The sequence below is a fragment of the Lissotriton vulgaris genome, unplaced genomic scaffold (assembly GCF_964263255.1).
Source record: "Lissotriton vulgaris unplaced genomic scaffold, aLisVul1.2 SCAFFOLD_573, whole genome shotgun sequence".
NCBI lineage: Eukaryota > Metazoa > Chordata > Amphibia > Caudata > Salamandridae > Lissotriton > Lissotriton vulgaris.
Genome location: NW_028243596.1, coordinates 891610 through 915570, shown reverse-complemented (window position 1 = coordinate 915570; position 23961 = coordinate 891610). Strand labels below are relative to the sequence as shown.

At 46.5% G+C, this 23961-nt stretch overlaps 1 long non-coding RNA gene across 1 annotated transcript in view; it reads right to left on the bottom strand.

The window, feature by feature from the left end:
- The window catches only part of LOC147668297 (uncharacterized), a 698487-nt gene that overhangs the window by 72073 nt on the left and 602453 nt on the right, over positions 1 to 23961 (bottom strand). The window lies entirely within an intron of this gene.

Here is a 23961-nt window from a genome sequence, read left to right as displayed (position 1 = left end):
TTGGGTCTGTCGTAGGCTCAGTGAGAGGGTGTTCCATGTCTTGGCAACGAGGAGGGCCGGTGGTTGTTCTTCGGATGCGTGGGACGGTGACGAGTGAGAGGTCGGCGGAGCGTAACTGGCAGTTGGGGATGTAGAAGGAGAGCCGTCTGTTGAGGTAGGCTGGGCCGGTCTTGTGGAGTACTTTGTGTGCGTGGATGAGGAGCTTGAAGGATATCCTCTTGTTGACGAGGAGCCAGTGCAGGTTTCTCAAGTGGGGGGTGATGAGGCCGTGTCGTAGTACGTTGAGGATCAATCGTGCCGAGGCGTTTTGGATGCGTTGTAGTCGTTTGATGAGCTTGGTCGGGACTCCCGCGTAGAGGGTGTTTCCCTAGTTTGACGGCAGTACATTAGTTGCACTCTGCTTTCTAGACACTGTATTATTCACATGGGCATTCTCCGCCGGCTTTTAACTTTTACTGTTCACACACTCAGGCTCTGGCACCACGCTTGGTATCCATGTTTTTAGAGTGGGCAAAGTTAACTTTCAGGGAGAAACACGCAATGTGCAGCGCTCGTAACGTGCATACGGCCTAGTATCGGAATAGCAAAAACCGCGACCACAATTGCATGTTTTACCCTCCTGTACATTAGTTGCACTCTGCTTTTTAGACACTGTATTATTCGCATGGGCATTCTCCTCCAGCTTTTAAATGTGCAAGCAATAAGGCTCGGGTAATACGCCTGGTATCCCTGCATTGGACGTAGCGCAGTTTACGACTCTCATGACAGTCACCATGACCAGGCTACATTTTGCAAATAGATGCCTCTAATAAAACCCAGCCTAATGAGGCAGCTATCACTACGTTGCAACCGTTGATATCCATCGTTTGTAACACCCACAGTGAGCCACAGCGCATTGGATGATATGTGTTCTACACACCGCTGTACACTTTTACTTTTCCTTTTCTTTTAAACACCAAGACTATGCTGGGTTACGCTTTGAGGTTCTCCTTATCTTATAACTCGCATTGATTAAGGAGCACACAACTGAGTGTTTCATCCTTGTATTCAACTGTTCAGCGTCCTTACTGACGCACCACACACCATTCTATTTTACAGCTATTCAAATACCAAGGTCCTTGCAGAATCTTCCGCCAGGCGCCACTTAGGGGCACACGCAGCCAGAACAAGTTCTGGTCAAGACTAGGTGAGTGTTCCACCTTAGTCTTCCTTCTTTACACATCGCTTACATAAGCGATCCACACGACTGACAATCATGTGTCTTTTGTCCATAGGCCATACGTGGAGAAGTATGGCTCAATAGTTAGAGCGGCAGACCCTGATGCAGAGGTCTAGCCCGGGACCAGGGTTCAATTCCCCGCCTCGGCGGGTCTTGGGCTCAAAATTCCATGGACCTGAAAATTCTCGCCTCGGTGCCTATTCCAATCATGGAGTCCCACTCTGCAACTCTGGGCAATAGCTTGCTTAATCTCCACAACGGCCCCCACAACGCTAAGGATGCCTGGCTTCCACCTTGGGGGTGCCCAGGAGTGGACACCTCACAGGGAAAGCCAGGACGGGTTCCACAGCGGTATTCGTACAAGCGCCTTGAGACCCTTGCGGGTGAGTAGTGCGCTATACAAGTATCAATTTACAATTTACAGGCTGTAACCTAATAACCCCCACCCCCGCGCACCATGTCCTGATGAAGACCCGTAGTGACTACCGAAGGGAGCACATCGTGGGTTGAAACGTCGACAATACAACAAGGCTCAGACCAACCAAGGCCCTGCATACCAAAAGGAGCATTAATAGCCACCAGGGCGCATGGTTATGAGTCTGGCCATCAGAAACCTTGTACTTTCCCTTGTACATAAATCCTGAACCACCTTGTATATACTGCACAAATTGTTTTTTTACTAAAGCACATATGTCACATGAGCACTATATATTTCACCCATTGCAAACAGCCGTTTTGTATCTTTGAAAAGATGAATATATTTGAATGAATTAATTCATATAAAATGCAAAGTAGATATGCACAGACTGTTTTTTTGTGATTTTTCTTTATAAATTTGCACATGTGTCTAGGCGTGTGTGATATCCACGCCCTATGAAGATTTGGGCTATGCAACACTTAGTGCGATTAGGAAATAACTTTTGAGAACCCAACAGAACCATTTTTGTTAATAAACTTTATACCCAGGTTCTGAGGGACACCGGGTAGCCCCGCTTTGTTATTGGGGCAACAGCAGAAACCGCATTTGAAACCACTAAGACAAAACAAAAAAGCGAGGAGTGGAATGCTTGAAATAATCTCAACCATTGGTAGTTACGCTTGGTCGTATTCCAGCTCATAATGAATTTTGCTCCATCTGCCACTGCAGACGGTACCAACCATATGAAAATCAGCCTTGCGCCTGCTCCACTTGGAACAATCTAACTCGACCTGCTTGCATCTGGAACACAAGACACTAAAGACACATTTCGGATTGGTGTGCATCATCATGAAGTACAACTTGATCCTTACAGTACATTGTGCTTGTAAACCATGGTTTGGTATACCCTTTGCATGTAGGGTTTCTCTCTGACAAAAACAAATAGGTTTTGTCAAAAGTCCTTAGGGCTACCTTGAATGTGCTTGTAAATACAGACTTGCATGAATGTGAATAAACGATATGTGCCTCGCCCCTTTTTGTGCCTCCTATTTCTGTGCTCAGTTTTTGTTTCACCAGGTTTGCAATGCAAGGTGCAGAATGCACAGTTACAAGGCACGCATATTTTGGGCACGCCTATGTTTATTTGCATTATTACATTAAAGCCAAACCTTTTGAATTTACCAGTGTTTTTTTTGGTGTATGTGGCTGCTCTTGAGATCCATATTCAGAATAGTTAGAATACAGGAAGAAAGCACTAAAATTACATGGACAGGAACACACATCCAATATTTGCTCTGATAACATTTACTTAGCTTGCCAAGCGGAGTTCTGTATTCTGCATCCTGTTTGACCACTCTGGGGTGACTTATTGTACTCCGTTCGACTCGTGCAGCACGGCAAAAATAACATTTGTAACGATGGAAAAAGATGTGGATTTTTTTTTACTAATTTGCGCGACAAATGTCTTTATTCATTATTTAATCTTATCTTAGTCAAAATGACGTGATGACAGATTGATAGCGCAGTTTTCTTCTCTTTTTGCCTAAAGCCTTAATACTGCTTTGCTCCCTTGTTCTTTAAAGAAAGAGAAAGCTGCGGTCTCCCCCGTATTATTGTTGGCTTTCCCGTCTTCAATGTTTGCATTTATTTCTCAACTTTTTACCTTTGTAAAAGCATTAAAGCAAGCAGATGAGCACAAGTGGGCCTGTATTTTCTCAAACATCTCATCTTTGAGATTGACTTAGGGTGTCATTTTACCACGCCAACATGTATAGGTGTGGAGGGGGAGGGGCGTGTGGGGATGGGGCGGTTTATGGTACGTTTGTGGGAGTGGTGTGAACTAAAGGCCCTTTTTGAGAGCGTGTTAAGAGGCTATACCCTTTTAAAATGGTCAATGGAAGTCACCATGGAACTAACTTTCTGAGGAGGGGAGCCATGCCCCCACGACATCCCTCCACCTGCACCTCTCTTTGCAGCTCTTGGTAGCATGGAAGAGGTATCATGTCTATCTGTGGCACGAATATCACTGCAACATATTTTCCAGGAAGATTGGAGGAGTCAAGGTCTGACCAAATTTGTTCTGTTCTGCCCACTGACTGGCCGTGACGAGAGCTCAAAATACATTACAGGATCTAACTCAGTCATTTGGGTGCACTAGCTAACCTTCTCTGTACTGGGGTGAATGTATGACATTGTTCTGCATTCTGTCCATCAATTGTTGTTTTGCATTTGTCAGCCCGAGTGGGATGGGTATGCTCAGACGTGAGTCCCATGCTCTCCACACCACTGGAGTCAAGCTATCCTGGCTGAAGACGGTTGATAGCCAGAAACCGGTCCTAGGATGCTTGATTGCGGTCCAGGAAAGACATGGCTTGGCAGTTCGGGCTGGACTTTTCCCATGAGGCACAGGGTCAAGGCTGATTTGCATATGGCCATGTCTGAACTGGGGTGGTGTGGAGTGCAAAAAAACGATGGATTTAGGCCCAGATCTCTGTACTGGGGTGAATGTATGACATTGTTCTGCATTCTGTCCATCAACTGTTGTTTTGCATTACGAATATCTCTGCAACATATTTCCCAGGAAGATTGGAGGAGTCAAGGTCCGACCAAATTTGTTCTGTTATGCCCACTGACTGGCCGTGACGAGAGCTGAAAATACATTACAGGATCTAACTCAGTCATTTGGGTGCACTAGCTAACCTTCACATGGGCATGGCTGGGTCCGACTACATTTGCATCCCGGAGATGCATTTCCTGTGCTGGCACGCATAACTACAAAGAAAGGAGGGCATTGTAATCAGGTCTAATGGGCGAAGTCACCCTACAGTGAAGACAGCTAATGACAATTCCTGTACCTGGACAATCATAGAAATAGTCCTACATCATCTGATCACACACAGCCTTTGCTCTTCAGTGAAGTGCCAACCATCTGCACCTCTTCCTAAAGCTCACCCAAGCACTACTGACCACCACCCATCTTTCCCCAGGATTTGGTTAGGGCAGACGTGCCGGGACAAATGCTTCGATTACGTATCATAGCACAGGCGTTCTTAGAGAGAAAGATTGTGCTCCTGCGTGGATCCTGTTGCCTACCAAAGATCATTGTTTTTTTCACTTAGGAGAGTGCATCCATAAACCTTTCACACATCTTACACAAGGACATGATTTGGGGAGAAGATGAGATTAAGGGTCAGCCCCAGTGAGAAGGACTAGAAAACGCAACAGCTGGCCATGATTACTTCTGAAAACCAAGTACCCTGCATATCATCATAACTCTCGATAGAACTTCACTGGAGGTGGTGTAAGCCCCCCTGAGCAGGACTCTGACATCATTAGGAAAAGGTCTGCCTTATCTGGAGACTGGTTGTGACGGTTAGCCTTGTCCCTGGGGAGAAGAGAGCATTCAGCCCTCGATTGCTAAGGGCTCCCGCTCATTTTTAGGTTTTGCCTGCACAGCGCTTGCTCTGTGCTTGTGAAATCTTTTGTAATTAAAAAATCTTAAAAGAGGCTCACAGCCCGCCCATTACTTACTATTCATAGGCTTTGTCAGTCACTCTGGTTTTCTTCCTTCAGGACTGATTGTTCACCATGTTTGTGGGGAAGCAACTGCGCCTTGTTGTATGCTTTAGGCTAGGTTTTGGACACACTTGCATGCAAGTTTGGATTTAAATTGTCTTTATGACAGGGAGACAGTTGCGTCTGTTTGTATATTTTGTGAACTTTCTTAGGTACAACAATATTTACCTAGACACTTTTTGGTAACATCAAGACTCAATAATATGTAACAAATGTGACCCAAAACTTTACACTAATGGTTGTCCAACAAGCATTGACAAAGCCAACAGGTTTCGCCTATGCAAAATCTATTGGCTTTGTCGAGGTTTTGTTACATGTCGTGTGTGCAACATGGATTAAAATATGATGCAGCCAGCATTGTCCGTGTCATAAAGCCTTTTTTAAAGTTATATTGCACAACAGCTCAATTGCTCTGCAATATGTAAACGACATTGACTAACTCAATAAAATGTGCATAGGCAAAACCTTTTGGCTTTGTCAGAGCTTGTTTACACTTCGAGGGACTGCACCACTTAATGCATGCAGCTCATTTGCTTCCTGAAAACAGGCCTGCACCCAATGACGCTCATTGAGACTATACATTTCTGATTTCCAGCCTCTTCACCAAAGAGTTTTCAGATGGAATACCCTACATTCTCACCCATGGAGGAAAGGCCGGCTGATCGGAGAGGATTCCTAGGACGGTAATAACTATTCAACTATTATATATTTAGCCAAAGTAATGTTGTGTATAGAATTTTTTAGTTTTTTCAGAATGTTGTGCTGCATTTGCCTTCACTCTGGGAACAACTTCTGCTGCCTTCCCATATCACGTTGTGTTGCTAGGCTGTCAATCATTTCCTTCACTGGACCCAAAGACCTTTTTAAAAATTGATTTTGTGAGTTCCTGGCATTTGAAAATTACTACCAGCCTGCACACTTCACTGCTTGTGTGCTGCTCCCGCCCTTTTCAAAGTATAACTAAAAATATTCTAGGAGGGCCAGTGGTGCATCTGTGTGCCTGCACCCACAGAGAGCACATTCCAAGATTGCCAGCGGTCTTGAAATGGTTTTTGCCGTAAACCCTGCCAAAATCAACAAGCAATTGCAAAATCAATAGCTCAGCAACCCCATTTAAAAGTCAACATATTTTAGCTTTGCCAATGCTTTTTTAAAATTGATGTTATGATTATACATTTAATGCTATCAAACGAGAACAAAGGCAATGCGTGAACATTATCTTTTCCACTTTGTACCCAATATTTTACCTATAAAGATAATATATCCATAGAAATCTACGAAATAACCTAAACTCAGTGATCGACATCAAGACCATGTGGTAAAAGAAAAAAAAAAGTAAAGTAGGGGAGAGAGTGTCTTAGGTCATATTGCGCTCTTCAATCCAGTCCATGCCCACTGCTCCTTTAATGCTTCCTGAGGGCCCCAATGGCAGATGAGCTCCCGGGTGAGCACTCAGCACTTTCATCATAGCCGGAGGCATATTCATCATACCCTGAGGCGGTGCAAAACTGCAGATGAGACCAAGAGGCTAGAGACTAGGAGGGTACATTCTATGAGTTTCTCGGACCTAGCTCTCTGAGTCGCAATCAAACTCTAAACGCTTTACACTTCTAGAAAGGCTGCCACACCTAAGAGAAATAATGTAAAGCTTCTTTTAACTCTTCTCAGTCTTACCTGTTGACAGAAAAAAATATTTACACCAGGGAGCACGGGTGGGAAACACTTGCTGTGGATACGGAGAATAATGTGATACAAACACGCTCTTGGGTTCACCAGCTAGGCGGGGATCATCACAAAATTGATACAGCATCAATGCAACAGAAGCACTCAAACTCGTGGATTATAAATTGAGTTTATGGATAGTGCAATAAGGGCGCATCCGGGGTCTCCATGTTTTTAGATATATGTACATTTTCAGTTAATATTTTTAATCTGTTATTGCTCGGTTACAAAAACTATGAAAAAAATGAATTATCAAAGAATCGATCAATAATAACTTCTTGTTATAGAATGCTTCCATTTCTAACGATAATGGCATTACTCCTAGTCCTACTCCCTCGCCTTCCTTCAATACAAGTGAGGCCCGCCTCCCACCCAGACCCACCCCCAGCATAAAAACTTTGCCCGCCCCCACCTCCACCTGAACATAAACAAGCCGAGCTAGCACTCAGTTGAACCACACCGGGAGGGAGGGTCCTCGAAGGAAGGCGAGGGAGTAGGACTAGGAGTAATGCCATTATCATTGGAAATGGAAGCATTACCTCCCGTCCCTCCCTCGCCTTCTTTCAATACAAGTGAGGACATAGCAAGCAGAAGAAAACAGAGACGGACAACTGAGTGATAAAGAACATCAAAATGTAATACAGTGCCCCAAACACAGCAGATCAACATCCATGGCCCTGCATAGAGGACAAGACCCTGTGGCCCAGAACATTATCCATACGCTCCAGACTCGCAATCCGATAGTGGCGGACAAAAGTAGATGGAGAAGACCAAGTCGCCGCCCTACAAATCTCCACCACAGAAGCCCTCTGCAACTCAGCCACCGTAGCCGCCATACTGCGAGTTGAACGCCCCTGAACCCCCACAGGAGGATCCACACCCTTAAGATGGTAATCCAGCAAGACCGTGGACCTAATCCAACGACTCAAAGTGGCCGTGGAAGGTTTAACCCCTTTCCGAGCCGGATCAAAGTTAACAAACAAAGAGTCCCCCACCCAGAAGGGCTCCACAACATGGAGGCACCAGAGCAAGGCCCGTCGGACATCCAAACAATGCAAGTGAGAATCCTCAGCCGAGGAAGGAGCAGGACAGAACTCAGGCAAAATCACCTCCTGACTGAGGTGAAAAGCCGAATTGACCTTCGGGACAAAGGACGGAACGGGAACCAGAACCGCCCGATCTAAAAAGACTTTACAGAAGGGAAACTTGCAAGACAAGGCCCCCAACTCCCCCAAGTGCCTCGCAGAGGTGATAGCGACCAAAAAGCAAGTTTTATAAGTCAAGAGACACAACTCGAGACCCTCAAGGGGCTCAAAGGGAGGACCTGACAGGACATCCAACACCAGATGCAAATCCCACGAAGGGAAGGACGGAACAGGGCGGGGAAACAAGTTCAACAGACCCCGAAAAAAATGAGGATCATCCTGCAAATTACGCCAGGAGCCCCTAAAGGCCTGAATAGCTGCCCACTGCAACCGCAGAGAAGCCACCAACAACCCCAGAAGAGCCCCATCCTGAAGGACCTGCATCACCAAAAATAGGTCAGCATGAGTGGGGTCAAAACCCTTACCAGCACACCAGACCGAAAAGACCCACCAATGCCTAGCATAGGACAGCAGAGTGGAGGACCTACGTGACGCCTGTAAAGTAACTGCCAACTGAGCAGGAACCCCCAACCCAGCTAAGCCCTACTACTCAACAGCCAGGCCGTCAGGTGCAACCTCCTCAGAGAATCCAGGGGAAGGGCCAGAAATTCCAAAGGGGACGGAATCACCGGAAGGACCCACTCCCGGTCGCAACACAAATCGGTCAGGAGAGCAAACCAATTCGCCCGAGGCCAATAGGGAGCCACCAACAACACCTGAGCACAATCCATCCGGACCCGCACCAGAAAGGACCGAAGCAGTGGAAAGGGAGGGAAGGCATACAGCAGACCCTGAGGCCAAGGACAGGTCAAGCCGTCGACCCAGAGAGACCCGGGACAACCTGCCCAGAGAACAGAACCGTACCACCTTGACATTCCCCAGATCCGCAAACAGGTCCACCACTGGGAGGACCCAACGACCCACCAACTGGAGGAACACACCGGGAAGAAGAGAGAAATCCCGAGACGATGGAATGGCCCTGCTAAACAGATCAAAGCACCCAGACCTGAGCCCACCGAAAGAGGACGCTGGCAATCAAGTTCAAGGACCTGGACCGCGTCCCCCGTGACGGTTGACATAGGACTTCACCACCAGGTTGTCCGTCTGAACCAACACCCAATGACCCCTCAGAGAGTCCTGAAAGTGCACAAGGGCAAGCCCATTCGCCCTCAGCTCCCGCCAGTTGGAGGACCTCCAGGAATCCAGCAGTGACCAGAACCCCCAGCCAAGCACCCCACCCAGACAGGCTGGTGTCTGTAGTCACCACAAGCGGAGCCGGGGGAGCCAGTGAAACCCCCGCCAGGAGGTGTCGTCGGCTGAGCCACCAGGAGAGCTCCTCCCGGATCTGGTCTGTCATGGGCAGCAGGGACAACAGACTCTGAGACCCCGGTGACCAACCCAACAGGATCTAGTTGGCCAGGTGGAGGAGATGAAAACGAGCCCAAGGAACCAAAAACACCACGGAAGCCATGTGCCCCTGCAGCCGCAGCCACTGGACCGCCGGAGGAGCCACCTGGGACATCAAGGGCCGAACCTGCGGATGAAGAGACAGCAGGTGCTTGTTGGACAAGGTAACATGGCCGAAAAAAGTCTGAAAACGAGCCCCGATGAACACCAAGTCTTGAGACTGGACCAAAGAAGACTTTCCCCAGTTCACCAAAAATCTGTGTCCCTGAAGAACCTCCAAGGCCCTCCCGATGTGCGAGAGCAAAAGAGACTCCCCCACAGCATGCAGCAAGAGGTCGTCGAGATAAGGATGAATGAAAACCCCCTCCGCATTAAGGAGAGCCACGAGAGGCGCCAGGACCTTCGTGAAAACCCTGGGCGCAGACCTGAGGCCGAAGGGACGTACGCAAAACTGAAAATGGGCGTCTCCCACAGCGAACCTCAGGAAACGTTGAGCAGCCTTGGCAAGCAAACAGCCCGTCCAGCAGAGCCACCCTGCGAGGACCGGAGACAGGCAGTGGAGTCAGCCGAACCCCAGAATCCGGCGGAACCTGCAGGAAGTCTATCACGTACCCACGACCCACAGTGTTCAGTACCCAGCCATCCGAAACGTCCTGCTGCCAACGAGGAAGAAACTGCTGAAGACGACCACCCACCGGCAGGGAACCGGACAGACAGTAGTTGTCAGGGACCCTTCTTGGCAGGGCCCTTCGGAGCGGAGGCAGCGTGCCTGGGAGAAAAACGGGGCTGAAAACGCCGCCTGCGGAAAGACTGACAAGAATCACGCTTCGGGGAAGATCTAGGGGCCCTACTCCAGGGCTTTCCAGACGGAGCCGACCTGCCCTTATATGGAAAGGCATGCTTCCGCTCCTTGAAAGCCTTTGAAATCATGGCAGGCAATTGGTCCCCAACAGAGCCAGTCCATCAAAAGGCAATTTCAACAGAGCCACCTTCTCCCCAGGATCAGCCTTCCAGGACCGGAGCCAGAGGGAACAACGTGCCGCCACCAAAGCCCCAGTGGACATAGCCGAAGACTTAATAACGTCTGATGAAATGTCCGCCAACAGCCTAGCCTGCTGTTCCATAGCAGCCAGGAGGTCAGAGCACTCAGAGCCCTCCTGAACCGCTGCAGCCAATTTCTGGAAATCCCGAACCAAAGACTGCGCAGCGTAGGCAGAGAAAAGGCTAGCCCTCTGCGCCAGGTTTCCAGCAGCAAAGGAGCGTTTAAGGCCAGAATCCACCTTCTTATCAGTAGCACCTGCTGGGGTACAATCCTCAGGCCGAATAGCAGTCTTGCCAATCAGAGTGGCCAGGATAGAGTCCAGCTTTAAATTGTGTGGCAAGGGTACCTCCCCCTCCAAAAGGTAACGTTTCTGAAGGAAGCGAGGGACCTGCAACTTATCAACCTCACGCCTCTCCCTCAGCACCATGTCCTTGACCGGACCCTGAAAGGGCATGCCCAACCTGGAGGGAGAAGCATACATGGGAAAGAGATTCCCGCCCATCTCTCCGAGCTGGAATGGAGGGAACCCTAAATTGTCCCGCACATGATCAAGAATATCCCACCTCTCCTCCCTGGAGATAAACTTCCCTCCCAAGGAGGTAGAAGGACCGTCATCATCTGACAAGGAAATTGCCCTCGCAGGATCCAGCGAGCGTGGATGAGAAGAAGCAGCAGGCACTGGACGAGCCTGAAGAGCCTTAGACACAGCCGCCTCAATCATGCCCTACACCTCCTCCTTGGACATGAGAGGCACATCACCCCCAGAAAGGCCCCGACACCGAGGGCGCTTGGAGGGAACAGGAGAAAACTCAGGAGAGGAAGAAGAGGAAGAAGACACCACATTGTTCCTCGTAAACGCCTGCTTGCGACCCATGGTAGAAGCACCAAGGAGCAGGAAATCTCCCGCTGCAATATGAAGGAAAAAAATCACAACCGGGAACCAATGACAGCCCTGGCCTGAAAAACCGCCAAAAACAGGCCCTACCCCGTTACAACAAGCAAAACGCAAAAAATAAAAATAAAAACGGGCAGCAACCCGTCCTACCAGGTCTTCCAGAATAGTCCAGTCCGGGAGGAGGCATCCATGACAGCCCGACCCGGAAACACAGCCCCAGCCACAGGAGGACCGCCCAACAACGCTGTGGCTTCCCGAGTCACCGCTCCTCCCCCAAATCACGAGGAGAGGAGACACAGCCAGGAGAACGCTGCCGAGGACACCTCCGCCGCAGAGAACCAACACGAAGACTCCCCGGCACCACCACAGGGAGGAACCGAAGGTAAGTCCCACCAGGGAGACAGAGAAAAACAGGTGGCGGTGGGGGCGGGCAGAGTTTTTATGCTGGGGGTGGGTCTGGGTGGGAGGCGGGGCCTCACTTGTATTGAAGGAAGGCGAGGGAGGGACGGGAGGTAATGCTTCTTGCTGCACTTTTAACATTTCCGAGTGCTGCAAATGAAAGGCATCACGATTACCAAAAGTAACTCATTTTACCAAACTCATAAGAATGGAAAGCTGAGTTGGCCCTGCAGGGATTCAGGTTAGTTCCCTGTGAAACACAAGAGGTCTCAGTGGTGCGTATTTAACTCACCCAAAGCCATTCCGCCAGCTACAACGAAACCAAACGACTACGTCTAAAGATATTTCTCAACCTCTCCTCGTTTTATACACAAATGATTTTATGAATCACCTAAAACTAAATTAATCACACCTAATTATAAATATGCTTATTGGATAGGTCCTAAGTGTACATACAGTTAATTTATTCGGGCTTTTAAGTTGGGGCCAGAGATTGCAATGTAGATACCTCAGCTCATTGTAAAATAAAAAATACTTTTTGCCTTTATAATACGGACACGCACACGACAGTTTCAGGTCAAATATACACACACATACAAATGTCAGCGATGTTATTAAACGACATTTATATTTTGACAACAAATCGCATACTCGAATATGTGTAGTTCATACATGCTCTGACCCTGGACGCCATACGGAAGGAAATTAGTTTGAGATGTTTATCCAGCCTTAACTTGAGGTGATGTAACTGGGCGCCATGCCACAGAGGGCTTTATTCAACATGCGCAGGGTTGTTCATCTGATCAGCTGTGGAACCTGGCAGCTGCCACAGAGCACAGGCGCGCGCGCAGGTCCCAGCACCGGCATTCTTAGTTGTTGGACTGAGGCCAAACCAGAGTGTTTTTTTTTAGCACAAATTCATGATTAAGGCACCAGTTCAAACTATGTAAAGTGAGCTTTGGAAGCAGCTTAATGAATTAAAAAAAATGTAATTATGTAATGCAGATCTGAGACTTCAACTGTTGGCAATCGTGTTCTTAGTGCAAGTGCAACTTCAAATCTGGAATGCCCTGGGTAAAGTGAAATTGCACATTTCACTCCCTACAGTGCTGCCTAAAATCGACTTTGGTGGTAGGAGCACTGTGGATGGAGGATCTGCAATATTTTTACATATTCAGAACCCCTAAAGTCTCCCCTAGGTGTTCCTGGGGTGGTGGACCTGTAGATATATGTAGCGTACTTATAAAATATGTTTTTATAAGCCCTGGTGCTGGAAAAATGGCCCAAGTCACTTTTCCCTGTGCAGATCCCATGCCGTAGTTTAACATTGGAAAAGGTTATTAGGTAATCACTTGAGAAAGAAAAGCCATAAAACTAGGATTAAAGGACTCAGTAGAATGGTAATGATAAATCCAACAATATGGTATTGTTGAATTTATTGTAAAATGTACAGACAAGAAGTTATGAGACTTTTTTTGTCTGTAAGCCAACATCCAACCCTGTACTGCTCTGTCCTGATTGGTCAAAGATAAGTGGGTTAGCCTGGCTGCTTTGAAGAGGTGATAAATGACCCCTGGGGTTAGGAAGTTTCTCGGGGGAGGAGAGGTTGCTGGGAATAGGAATGCCAGAGCAGGGGGAGGAGTTGAAAACCATGGACTTCAAGCCAAGGGGAGGAACCCTATTAACCTCCAGCCAGATGCTAGGATTAAGGAAAGAATGAGCAGATTCAAGGGGGAGAGACTATGAAGATTAGCCATCCTAGGGGTGTGTTTAGCCAGCTCTTCTCTCCCTGCTGAAAATTCGGACATATTGGATTTTGGAAGAATAGTGCTGTGGCAGGAGCGACGCAGAAACAGGCAAGAGGCACCACAGGGGCACTGGAGGGACACGCTCTAGAGGTCCCCACCTTTCCGACCAGGAAGTAGTTGCCGGGATAGCTAGTGAAGAGGACTGACCAACACGGAGAGAAAAGAGATCCTAGGAAGCAGCGGAGGAAGTTTGCGGAGTAAGCAGAGCGGGAGCAGTGGAGAAGGTGTGCGGAGTGATAGGAGAGGGAGCAGCTGAGGAGGCAAGCAGAGTGATCAGAGCGGGAGAAGGACAGGGAAGGCACCCAGAGGAGCACAGATACTGACCCTTGGTGAAGGCGAGACGGATGTGGCTGCTGTGACTCCGGTCAGGAGTCACGGCTCAAGGCAAGTGTCTCAGGGAGAGAACTTGAAGAGGGTAGGCTTTTGTGTGTGGGTAGTTAGCAGGGTTTTAGAGATGGTACAGGGGTAAGGAGAGGCAGATAAGACAAACATGAGCATAGGAATCATTTTCTAAGACCTATTCTGAGCCCTATACTGAGTTAGTGGCCTTATTGGCAGTGGCAGACCTACATTTGCCCCTACCAATAATCCACTTTCCAACACTTTGTCAATGCGTTTTTTTTAGATGTTGCTGCCAGATGAGCTACTGTACAACATGGCTTAAAGCAGTGATACTCAAAGTACGGCCAGGGAGCCGCATGTGGCCCTCCTGACCTTTACATGCAGCCGCCTGAGCAGCAGCAGCAGCAGCACTGGGCTGCTGTTTACTGGATTCAGCACTAACATTAACATAATTGTTTTTTATATACAGCAAGCACTTCCTTTTGTTCAACTGCAAAACACCTTTAAAGAAGTCAGTAGGCCCTTAACTTTAGGAACACCATAATCTTTAAAGACAGCACACATGTAAAAATAAGATAGCCTTCTGAAAATTTCAAAAAGTACATTTCATTGACCTGTAGAACCAATCCCCTTTAGTAAATCAAATTATAACAGTGCATTCAGCAGTATTTTTTAAGTGATGGTTTTCAAACATGATTTTAGAAATGTTTATGCTTTCTAATCCCCCCTCCCCCCAATAACTTTGCCATTAGTGATTGCATCTAAGCACAGGAGAAGGTTTGGTACTGAATGCATCCTGAAGGACCTTCAAGGTCTTTCGAGGTCCTTTTGTATGTGATAATGAAGAAAATGGAGGGAATTGGAATAAATCAATTGCCCATGGTAACACAATTTGGTCAAGTGGAGAAGCTGGAATTTATCCCAGGGTTTCTGTTTGCACATTGCGCAATTGAGTTCAGCCAGTAGATATCCATGTTTTGCTTCCCCTAAACCCACTTTACAACCCCTTCCCTGTCGGGATTAGTGCAGCCCTCTGTCAAATAGGGTGACCAGGCGTCCGGGATTTGCCCGGACCATCCCAGTTTTCCAAAAGTTGTCCTGGCAGATTTCGGTAAAATTGGCTCATGTCTCGGTTTTTTGAGAGGGTAATCTGAAAACAGGGAAAGGCACTTTTTTAGATGTTCCAAAGCAGGGCTAGAGAGCAGCTATTATGAGTAAGCAATTTAATTAGCAGGTATAATGCTGGTTTTAAAAATTACGTTTTATTTATTTTCCTTTTGCCTCTTCTGTATTTCTATGAGGATGAGGGCTGTCATTCTTTGCCACTTTATTGATGCCAATTTATAGTCCTTCCTCTATTTTTGCAAAATGTCCCAGTTCTTGGGTCACACGATCTGGTCACCCTACATTTTGCACTGATAGCCGCATCAACATCTATCGGTGGAAGTAGAGATGTTACCATAGCAACAAGTGATACCGGGACCAGTGCTGCTCTGCTGCCACTCTGGACGCTGGGTTGCATCCCCACTATGTGTCCCGGGTTTGCCGAGACCGTCCCGGGTTTTCATCGGCTGTCCCAGCAGATTTCGTCAATTTTGGCTCCTGTTCCCGTTTTTTGAGGGGGTCGACTGAAAACAGTGAGAGGCACCTTTTAAGTGTTCTAAAGCTGTGCTAGTTAGCAGCTGTTGCAAATAAGCAATTTAATTAACAGGTATGATGCTGGTTTTAGAAATTACATTGTATTTATTTTCTCAGTGCCTCTTCTGTTTTTTTATGTTGATGAGAGCAGTCATTCTGCACTGCTCAGTTGACATAACACTGTAGACATTCTTCTATTTTTGCAAAATATCCCAGTTTTTGGTTCCCAAGAGCTAGTCACCCTACTGTCACACCAAAGACCAAACTTTGCGGGCCACAGCAAAATGTTTGTGAGTACCCATGGTTTACAGTAAAAAATAAAAAAGCGCTATGACATGGCTACCAATGACTGCGTCACAGTGCTTTTTTTTAACTTTAATCCATGTTGAACAGCAGCTCAATTGCTGTGTAGCATGTCAAAAAATGTACCCAGTCATTAGATTTCGTATAGGCAAAACTTACTGGCTTTGGCAATGCTTATTGTGGAGGGGTCCTATTCGGGATTGGGCTAAGGTGCCACAAGCAGCTCGGTAAGAAAGCAGTTGCAGAACTATTAAAACAAAAAGTCACAACTCCACGCACTCTTGTACGCTGTGAATGTAAGATGTGCCTATGAGCAGCCATCATTTGTTTTTTTTGTCTGCGAATGATACAGTGTTGTTCCCAATGCGCTGAAACGCAATGTTTATTTTTTGTCAAGCTAATATTGAGAAATGTAATCACTTGCTGCAAGGTGTCCCTAAACCAGAATGGACCATTACCCTGCCTTTTAACACAGTCGGTAAAACAGTCATCACACGTATAGCGTTCTCCCCAGCCTGGGTACCTGCCAATGACTACGCCATACACAGAGCTTAGTATTTCATGTCTTTATTCTGCTACGTGCAAGTTTTTGAGGATCAAAAAGTTATTGACCTAGATGGGGCGATAAAGATCGTTTCTGAACCATTGCTGATCTGACATTAATGGCTCAATAGTTTAGACACACCAGTGTTGGTATGCCACAACATTTCCTAGCAGTAAATGTAAATGTATAGGCATTTATATAGCGCACTACTTACCCGTAGGGTCCCAAGGCGCTTCGACCGCTGCGAAACCCTTCCTGGCTTCCCTGAGAGATGGTCCCTTAATGGGTATCTCCAGGGTGAGACCAGGCATCCCCGGCGGTCTGGTGGGGCCGTTAGTGAAGATGAGGCAAGCTAATGCCCAGAGTTGCCGAGTGTGATCGCTGATCTGTGGCTCGTACTAGTGTAGACAGGGTAGGCACATTACAACCTCAGAATCTTAATAAGAGAAACAATCATTTATACAGATGCACTGACAGTCTAGTGGAAACTAGCCGCTATACTTTACTTGCTAGTGTATGAGTGAGGGTTTATCGCATATGCCAAAAACTGGCGAGACCTAGCATACCTCACTCTAAATCAGAGGCGCAACTAGAGTCAAATTTCGGGGGGGGGGGGGCTAAGAAAAAATTTCGGGGGGGGGGGGGCTGAATCTTTAGGCAATCGGCAGAGTCGAGCTGAAGGGGCTCTCGGAAGGGGTGAAACTAAAACAAAGCACCATTAACATGCACAAGGTCTTTTAAAGACCTGTGAAGTGCTTGGGTGTGGCTGTGAGCAGGCCCGGGAAGTGTCTCATCCCGGGCTGCTACACACGACAGGGGGGCTGAAGCCCTTTGAGACCAATGAGTGTTGCGCGCCTGCTCTAAATCCAACCCAGGAGGGCCCTGACGCAATAGGCAAAACAGATATGGGGAGCGTCGATGGGTAAGAGAGGATAATACCCAATTCCCAAGAAGGAAAACCAGTCAGATTCATGCCTAAAACATAAGCCGTATGAAGCGGTCGTTCATTCACGAGTATTAAAAGAACCAGGGAACATGATTTCCTTAAAAAAAATTGCCTGACAAATACATACAATAAAGTAGAGTTTAATTTGGCAAATTAACTTGGATATTAAACAACGTGTGAGGTCTGTAGAGCGGTGGTCCAAATCCAAGAGGATAGGCCAAGCCTTTAGACATTTAATTGGCATGTATTATTTATATGTGTAATATTGGAGTGTAAGGTTGGGGACCAGAGCAATGAGTCACTTTCATGCGACACACACCATTACAAGTGTGGCAGACAAAATCAGCTCCCATCACGGTCTCCCAATGAGGAACCGATATCGCACGGTGATAGGGAAAACTAGCTGAAAATCCAGGTAAATAGTGGGTTTCCAGCTCGTTTTCCAAAGTTTTCCACTGCCAACGTTCATTATGGAGTGTGGAAACATCCAAGGACATTGGCACTGGCCTTGCCATGCTTTTATTTTTTTTGAGAGGAGGGGGCTTATGGGTGGGGTGGAGTTCAAAAGTGCCTCGTAGGTACTCCTTGGCGCGAGGCCCTGCCCCTCCTCACACTGAGATTGTTCTGCAAGTTGGCAGGTATGAATGTACCCTTCGAACCTCCCTCTTGTAAAACATTACAGGCTTGATCCCTTGTCCTATTCTGTAGACCCTTAACAGCCTCTAATTTGCTGCTAATGAGCTGAGGGAAAAGTAAGTAGCAAAAACTAAAGAAAGTAAACATGGCTGTGCTACCCCTATCCACTTTGGTTCCTGTCAATGCCTTCATGACCCTTGAGACTACGAGTATCAAGAACATTATCAGGGATACAAAAGCACAAGCCATTGGCAGCAGTCAATACCTATCCATAATTGACATCCATATAAAAGGCATCAACCAAGATAGCATACACTTGGAATGCAGCAAAAACTCCACAAAGTAAAAGTTAATCAAAACAATCCAAAAGTTAAAAAAGGCATACAAGAATAAAAGAAAAGCTAAACAATCATATCTAAGGGTGTCACACCTATAACACCAAACATGAACACAGTTTGTTCATGGCTACCCTTCTTCACACGCAAGCCCACGCTTTTTTAATGAATATGTCACACCAAAGCACCAAATTGGCAGTTCTCATGATCAACTAATCTTTCATTATGTTAAAAAAGGTAAGCATCGGAGCACCAAGATTATCAGCTCACCCATTAAAGTACTGCACCAGACCTTCTATCTTTCGATCTAAGTTTACCTTTTCTAAAACCCTGCCTAAGCAACTTCGGTGGGCTTTAACAGCAGACATATTAGGTGTGTCAAATCTCTTTTGAATATGAACCCTTGTTTATGTTCAAAATAAATTTGACAAGCTCTTTCCTGCAATTCATCAGACGAAAAGGATGTACTCTGACAACATGGGAGAGGACCGATATTGGTGTTTAGATTCCCCTTAAAATTGCAGTAAAAATAAGCCCTCTGTATGATAATCTCTACCTCATATAATTAATTAAATGACAAAGCAGAAGTAGGACATTTTGTCCCCGTTTGGCTTATTCTTAGAGACCATTCCAAGAGCTGAATTGTTATAAGTGTAATAATCCACAAAATATGATGAATAAAACATACAATGCCAATAATGCATTTTACCTTAGTCTCATCGAGGATCATTTCAACAAGTTACGCATCATAGCACAAAACATGTTTTTTGTAAGGCTCCTGGAGTTTCTTTGACCTCTGCCAGTCCCTTGGAGGGAGAACTGCATGATTTTTGTAAGCCACTTTATGAGTGTTTGCACACACTTCACTGTTCTGGCCTGCATGGTAAATTTTAATATTACATAGGTGCCAAGTTTTCAGTGTGCTTATTTGCGGCATTTTAATTTTTCAGTGGGCCCATGTGTGACATTTCACTGCATAATGTGCGACACAAGGGTTGGATTGGGATTCGAAATCGGCCCGGGCATGCTAAAGAAAAGTGTCCCACATTTGCATATTGCCTTTCCTCAAAACACTGCTTGGGGGAAATTTTATTTAAAAAAAAAGGGGGGGGGATACTAAAAAATGCACGGATTTGTTTACACTGGTGACTGAAAACAAGTGAGGCCACTTCTGCTCAGGCCCCCTGCCCCCTCTCAGTATGCACACATTTATATGCCGGCCCTGCGAGAGAAAGAAAGTGACATATCTGCCTGTTGCTAAACGTGTGGTAATGAGCGCCCATCTGCCTTCAGAAAAGCCACTCAGACACCCACTGGACCGCTGACTGTATTCAAACAGCAGCGACACCGCCCACATCTGCCCCCCAAACTGCTCCAAAACGCAGCCCACAGCTGGAACTCGGCACCGGCCCCTCGGGCATTGCCCGAGTGCCCACGTTACCAATCCGACACTGTGTGACACTGTATAGCAAGTACAGTTTCTTCCACGTGTGTTGCCTAAAGCCTGGCTGCCTTCAAGGTACCATGTGGGATTCAGGATATGGATGAAGTTAGAAGGACGCCATGGTGCCTCTTTGAGCTGCAATCATTGTACAATCATTACAAAGCACGTTGCCGACTGAAAGTTGCTAGTTTGCATGCGCAATCTCCAGCAGTGCTATGATGTAGCAGATTTTCTAATTTATGTTCTTTAACTCAAGATGTGTGACACCTGGCAGGGTTTAGGTTACTTGAAGGAGATCACTATTTTGCTCATCGACAAGACCTTAGACATCACAGATGACATAACAAATCACCTAGAAAATGCCCTCACATTTGACATAACAAATCATACAGCAGGGAGATGTGGCAAGGGTGGCAAATCCACAATTCTACAAAGAACCCTTTATGTTATATTGATTTGTATAGCACACTAATCACCCAAGAGGGTTTTAAGGCTCTTGGACATGTGTATAGGTTTGTGGTCCCCAAGGTGCTTATATGAAGAGCCCAGTCTTCCGCTTCTTGAGAAGGTTTCTGATGTGTTGAGGGAGGTCGTTCCAAGGATTGGATGTGCAGAAGAATCATGCATGTCCAGTACACCACAACAATCAATCCATGAGCAATAATGATTGACTAGTTGAAATCTAAATCATGTAGACCTGGAAAATTGTGTAGTCCTTGTGGCTCTAACAAATGTATTATGCTGAATAAATTAACTCCAAATGAATAAGCATGGATACTATGTACACGCCCATAAGTCTGTCAGTCTTACTCCATCGCTCTGCATCTCCGTGCCAGGTACAGCATCCTAGGATGGGCTTGTATGTAAATGCCGTAATAATAAAATAATAATAATAAAATAGAACGTATATAAGTGTGCATATTTTCAAGATGCAGCATCATTATCCCCTGAAAACCACTGCCACCCCTTTGCTTCCTGCATCTCTGTCCTGGGACGATTGTAATCTCATACTTGAAGCTAAATAATTATGTATAAAGGATTTACATTGAATTTCAGGATAAAAGGTACTACACTTACCCCTGCTGCGCGCCCCCCGCCCCCCCCCCCCCCCCCCCCCAACGGACCCCACCCTCACCTCTTCCCCAAACAATAATAACCAGCTTCTTTTGGTCTAGCTCAGGAGTCTGCAACCATTTTCTGTAGAAAGAGCAACTCATGCTCAGTGAAAATCATCACAAGTTACTCATTTTTTTAGAGCTTTAATACTGACCCCATCAGAGAAGATTACATTAGTTCCCAACATATGCAAGATTACCAGCAGTGATCACCTCAGTGCAACATGCACGGTTACCAGCATTAATGTAAAAAATGCTTTGTCAAATTGTAATGCCTCTACATGGCTGATACATAAAACCCATAGTTGCAATGCCACTGGCACCAAGTTAATATTAGTAATAAGTCTCTACAACACCAGCTTATAATTTCTGAAAATAAATACATTTTTCTTTCAAATACACACTTTTCAATGTTGCTGTCCATATATTTATTCAACCAAGCGAAGGCTTCTCGTTACTGGGCTGGGCTGTAGAAAGGTGAGCTACTTATGGATAGCTGGAGGGCAGCCAAAAGCATCACAAGCTACTTGTCTGAGAAACCTGATCGAGATCCCTCTCTGGCTGTTGCAGCTCCCCAGGTGATGCGCTGGCTCTACGCCTCTAACCACCACCCAGCCCTTCGCACCCAAATATGCCCAGTATGGTACTATTTATAAAGTTCTTACAATTCTCGGGCCGTCAGTGGCATGTAGTCTTCTACACAGTAGTCTAATACTGGACTTCAATAATGCCCTTAGTGTTATTTCTCATCTATTACACCATAGGAGATTTACAGCCTGACTCATCATTGGGAAGTTTTGCGAGTCTGAAATAGCGATTCATAAGGAATCGCTTTTCCAGACTCGCAAAACGGGATTCATGTAGGAAAAGCAATATTTTTTGCGATTCCTACAGATTCCTTATTTGCAATTAGCTAATTGCTAATCGCAAATAAGGAATAACTCCCCATTCATTCCTATAGGAATGCATGGGGAGTCATTCCTTATTTGCGATTAGCAATTAGCTAATCGCAAATGAGATTGCGATTTCAAGGGTGCAGGGGTGTCCAAAGGACACCCTGTAACACCCCTGAAATGTCAAATTACACAGATGTTACACACACATGTCCAAAAGACATGTGTGTGTGTAACATGCAACTTAGAAAAATGCTTTTAAAAGCATTTTTCTACGTTTTCGCTATTTACCACGAGGTTTGACCTCGCGGTAAATAGCGGCCCAAAATTGCGAAATCGCTATTTTTAAATGTTTCAAGAATAGCATTTAAGGAATCTCTAATAGAGATTCCTTAAATGCTTTTCCTCGCAAATATGCGAGTTCTGAAATAGCGAATTTTGCATTTGGGATGATGAATCCCAAATGCAAAAATTGCACTTGCAAAGGGCCAGATTCTCAGAATCTGGCCCTTTGCGAGCGCAATTACCTTTCATGAATCAGGCTGTTAGTCCATTCCCATAATATAGCATACTTTTGCGTTCCAATTGAAGGTGGTAGGGAGCAGCCATTTAACCCATTTGTTGAGTAGCACCGGCTTACCAGCAAGCAACAGAGAGTTTACAAATGCCTGAGATGCTTCCGCGGTCCCTGCACAGGACCTCAGGCATCCACCCGAATACCCCACTTAGAGGCATGTAAGGCAGTAAGGATTTCTATTGCCCGCAGTATCTCCAGGGAAACACTTCTCAAAATGAATGACATGTGGGAGAATGGCAGGCCTCTGCAGAATCCCAGTTCCCACTACAAACGGATAACCGAGTATGTATCAAATATTTAGAAAATTATTTTCCCATCGAATTAAATGGAAGACTACTATTTTATAAGGATGCGAAATGTCCAAAAACATGAACAACGACCAATAGATAAGCTAAGAAGGAACTCAAAATAGAAAGCGTAGCAGAAGAGAAATACACCATGTATAAAACAGACTTTTCCCGATTGCATTCTTTCCATGTGGCAGGGAATATTAATCGAGAGCAGCTGGTCAAAGCTTAGCAGGAAACACCGCAAAACAAAAAGGCGCTGTGCTAATCATACCACTTCTTGTACATCATAAGAAATGACTCCAGTACACACACATTAAAGCAAATACAGCAACCAGAAAGCCACGAACGCCTGACACACCTGTCCTCGCCTTCAGGAGCAGCCAGAGTTGCACGATGTCCCTGCACAGCAAGGAGATGAGGTTTAGCGTCATTGTGTCGCCCAGGGTGCAGCCTGCGGTCAGTGAGCCGGCTAGCCTGCAGCCAGTCTCGGGAGCCGCTGCTGAACGGAGACCTCCATGTTACAGTCCGAGCCGGGCGTCTCTCGTACGGGACACAATACCTTTCTTCGAATTACACCCGAAGCCAGGACTCCTTCCAAGCCGGCTCAGAGGGGCCAAAAGAGGCGTACTGCGCCCAGCTCACATCTCGCCTTCCACCGTGCCGCCAATAAACAGAAATAACTCACAGACGGTTGTACACCTGCTCATGACGTGGAATGCTCAGCCAGCTCAGGGGGCTGTAAACAAAACTCATCCTTGAAAAACCTGACTTAATCTCGGTGCCGGCCGCATGTCGGGAGCCTCCCTGCGGCACCCCCAGGCTTAGCAAATGGTAACCTACCCGAGGAGGCGGCTTCAGCCGTGAGCAGGTCTGCGGTGAGACGGACAGCTGTCACACTCAATGGGGAGCTTCAGGGGCGAGGCTGCTTTCTTTCAAAAACACACACCTCTGTGTAATGAAAAAACAAACTGCCCATAAAACACACGGATGCAGAGAAGACTTACGATAGATCTCTGACCACGCAGCCCCCACGGATGCACTGCGACTGTCAAGTGCTGCCCCTGTCCCCTCTGCCACGCCATGGGAGGAAAAGCCTTGGCACCGTTTAATTAATTCACTCAATAGGCAGCGCTGGCCACTGGGGAGGGAGGGCTCTCTCGGAGAGTGCCCTGGCTGGGAGCCAGAGGCGAAGCTGAGGAAAACTTCACACGGTGCGTTCTCCAAAGGACAAGTCCGGCTCGGGCGAGTTAACTGTTAATGGATCTGC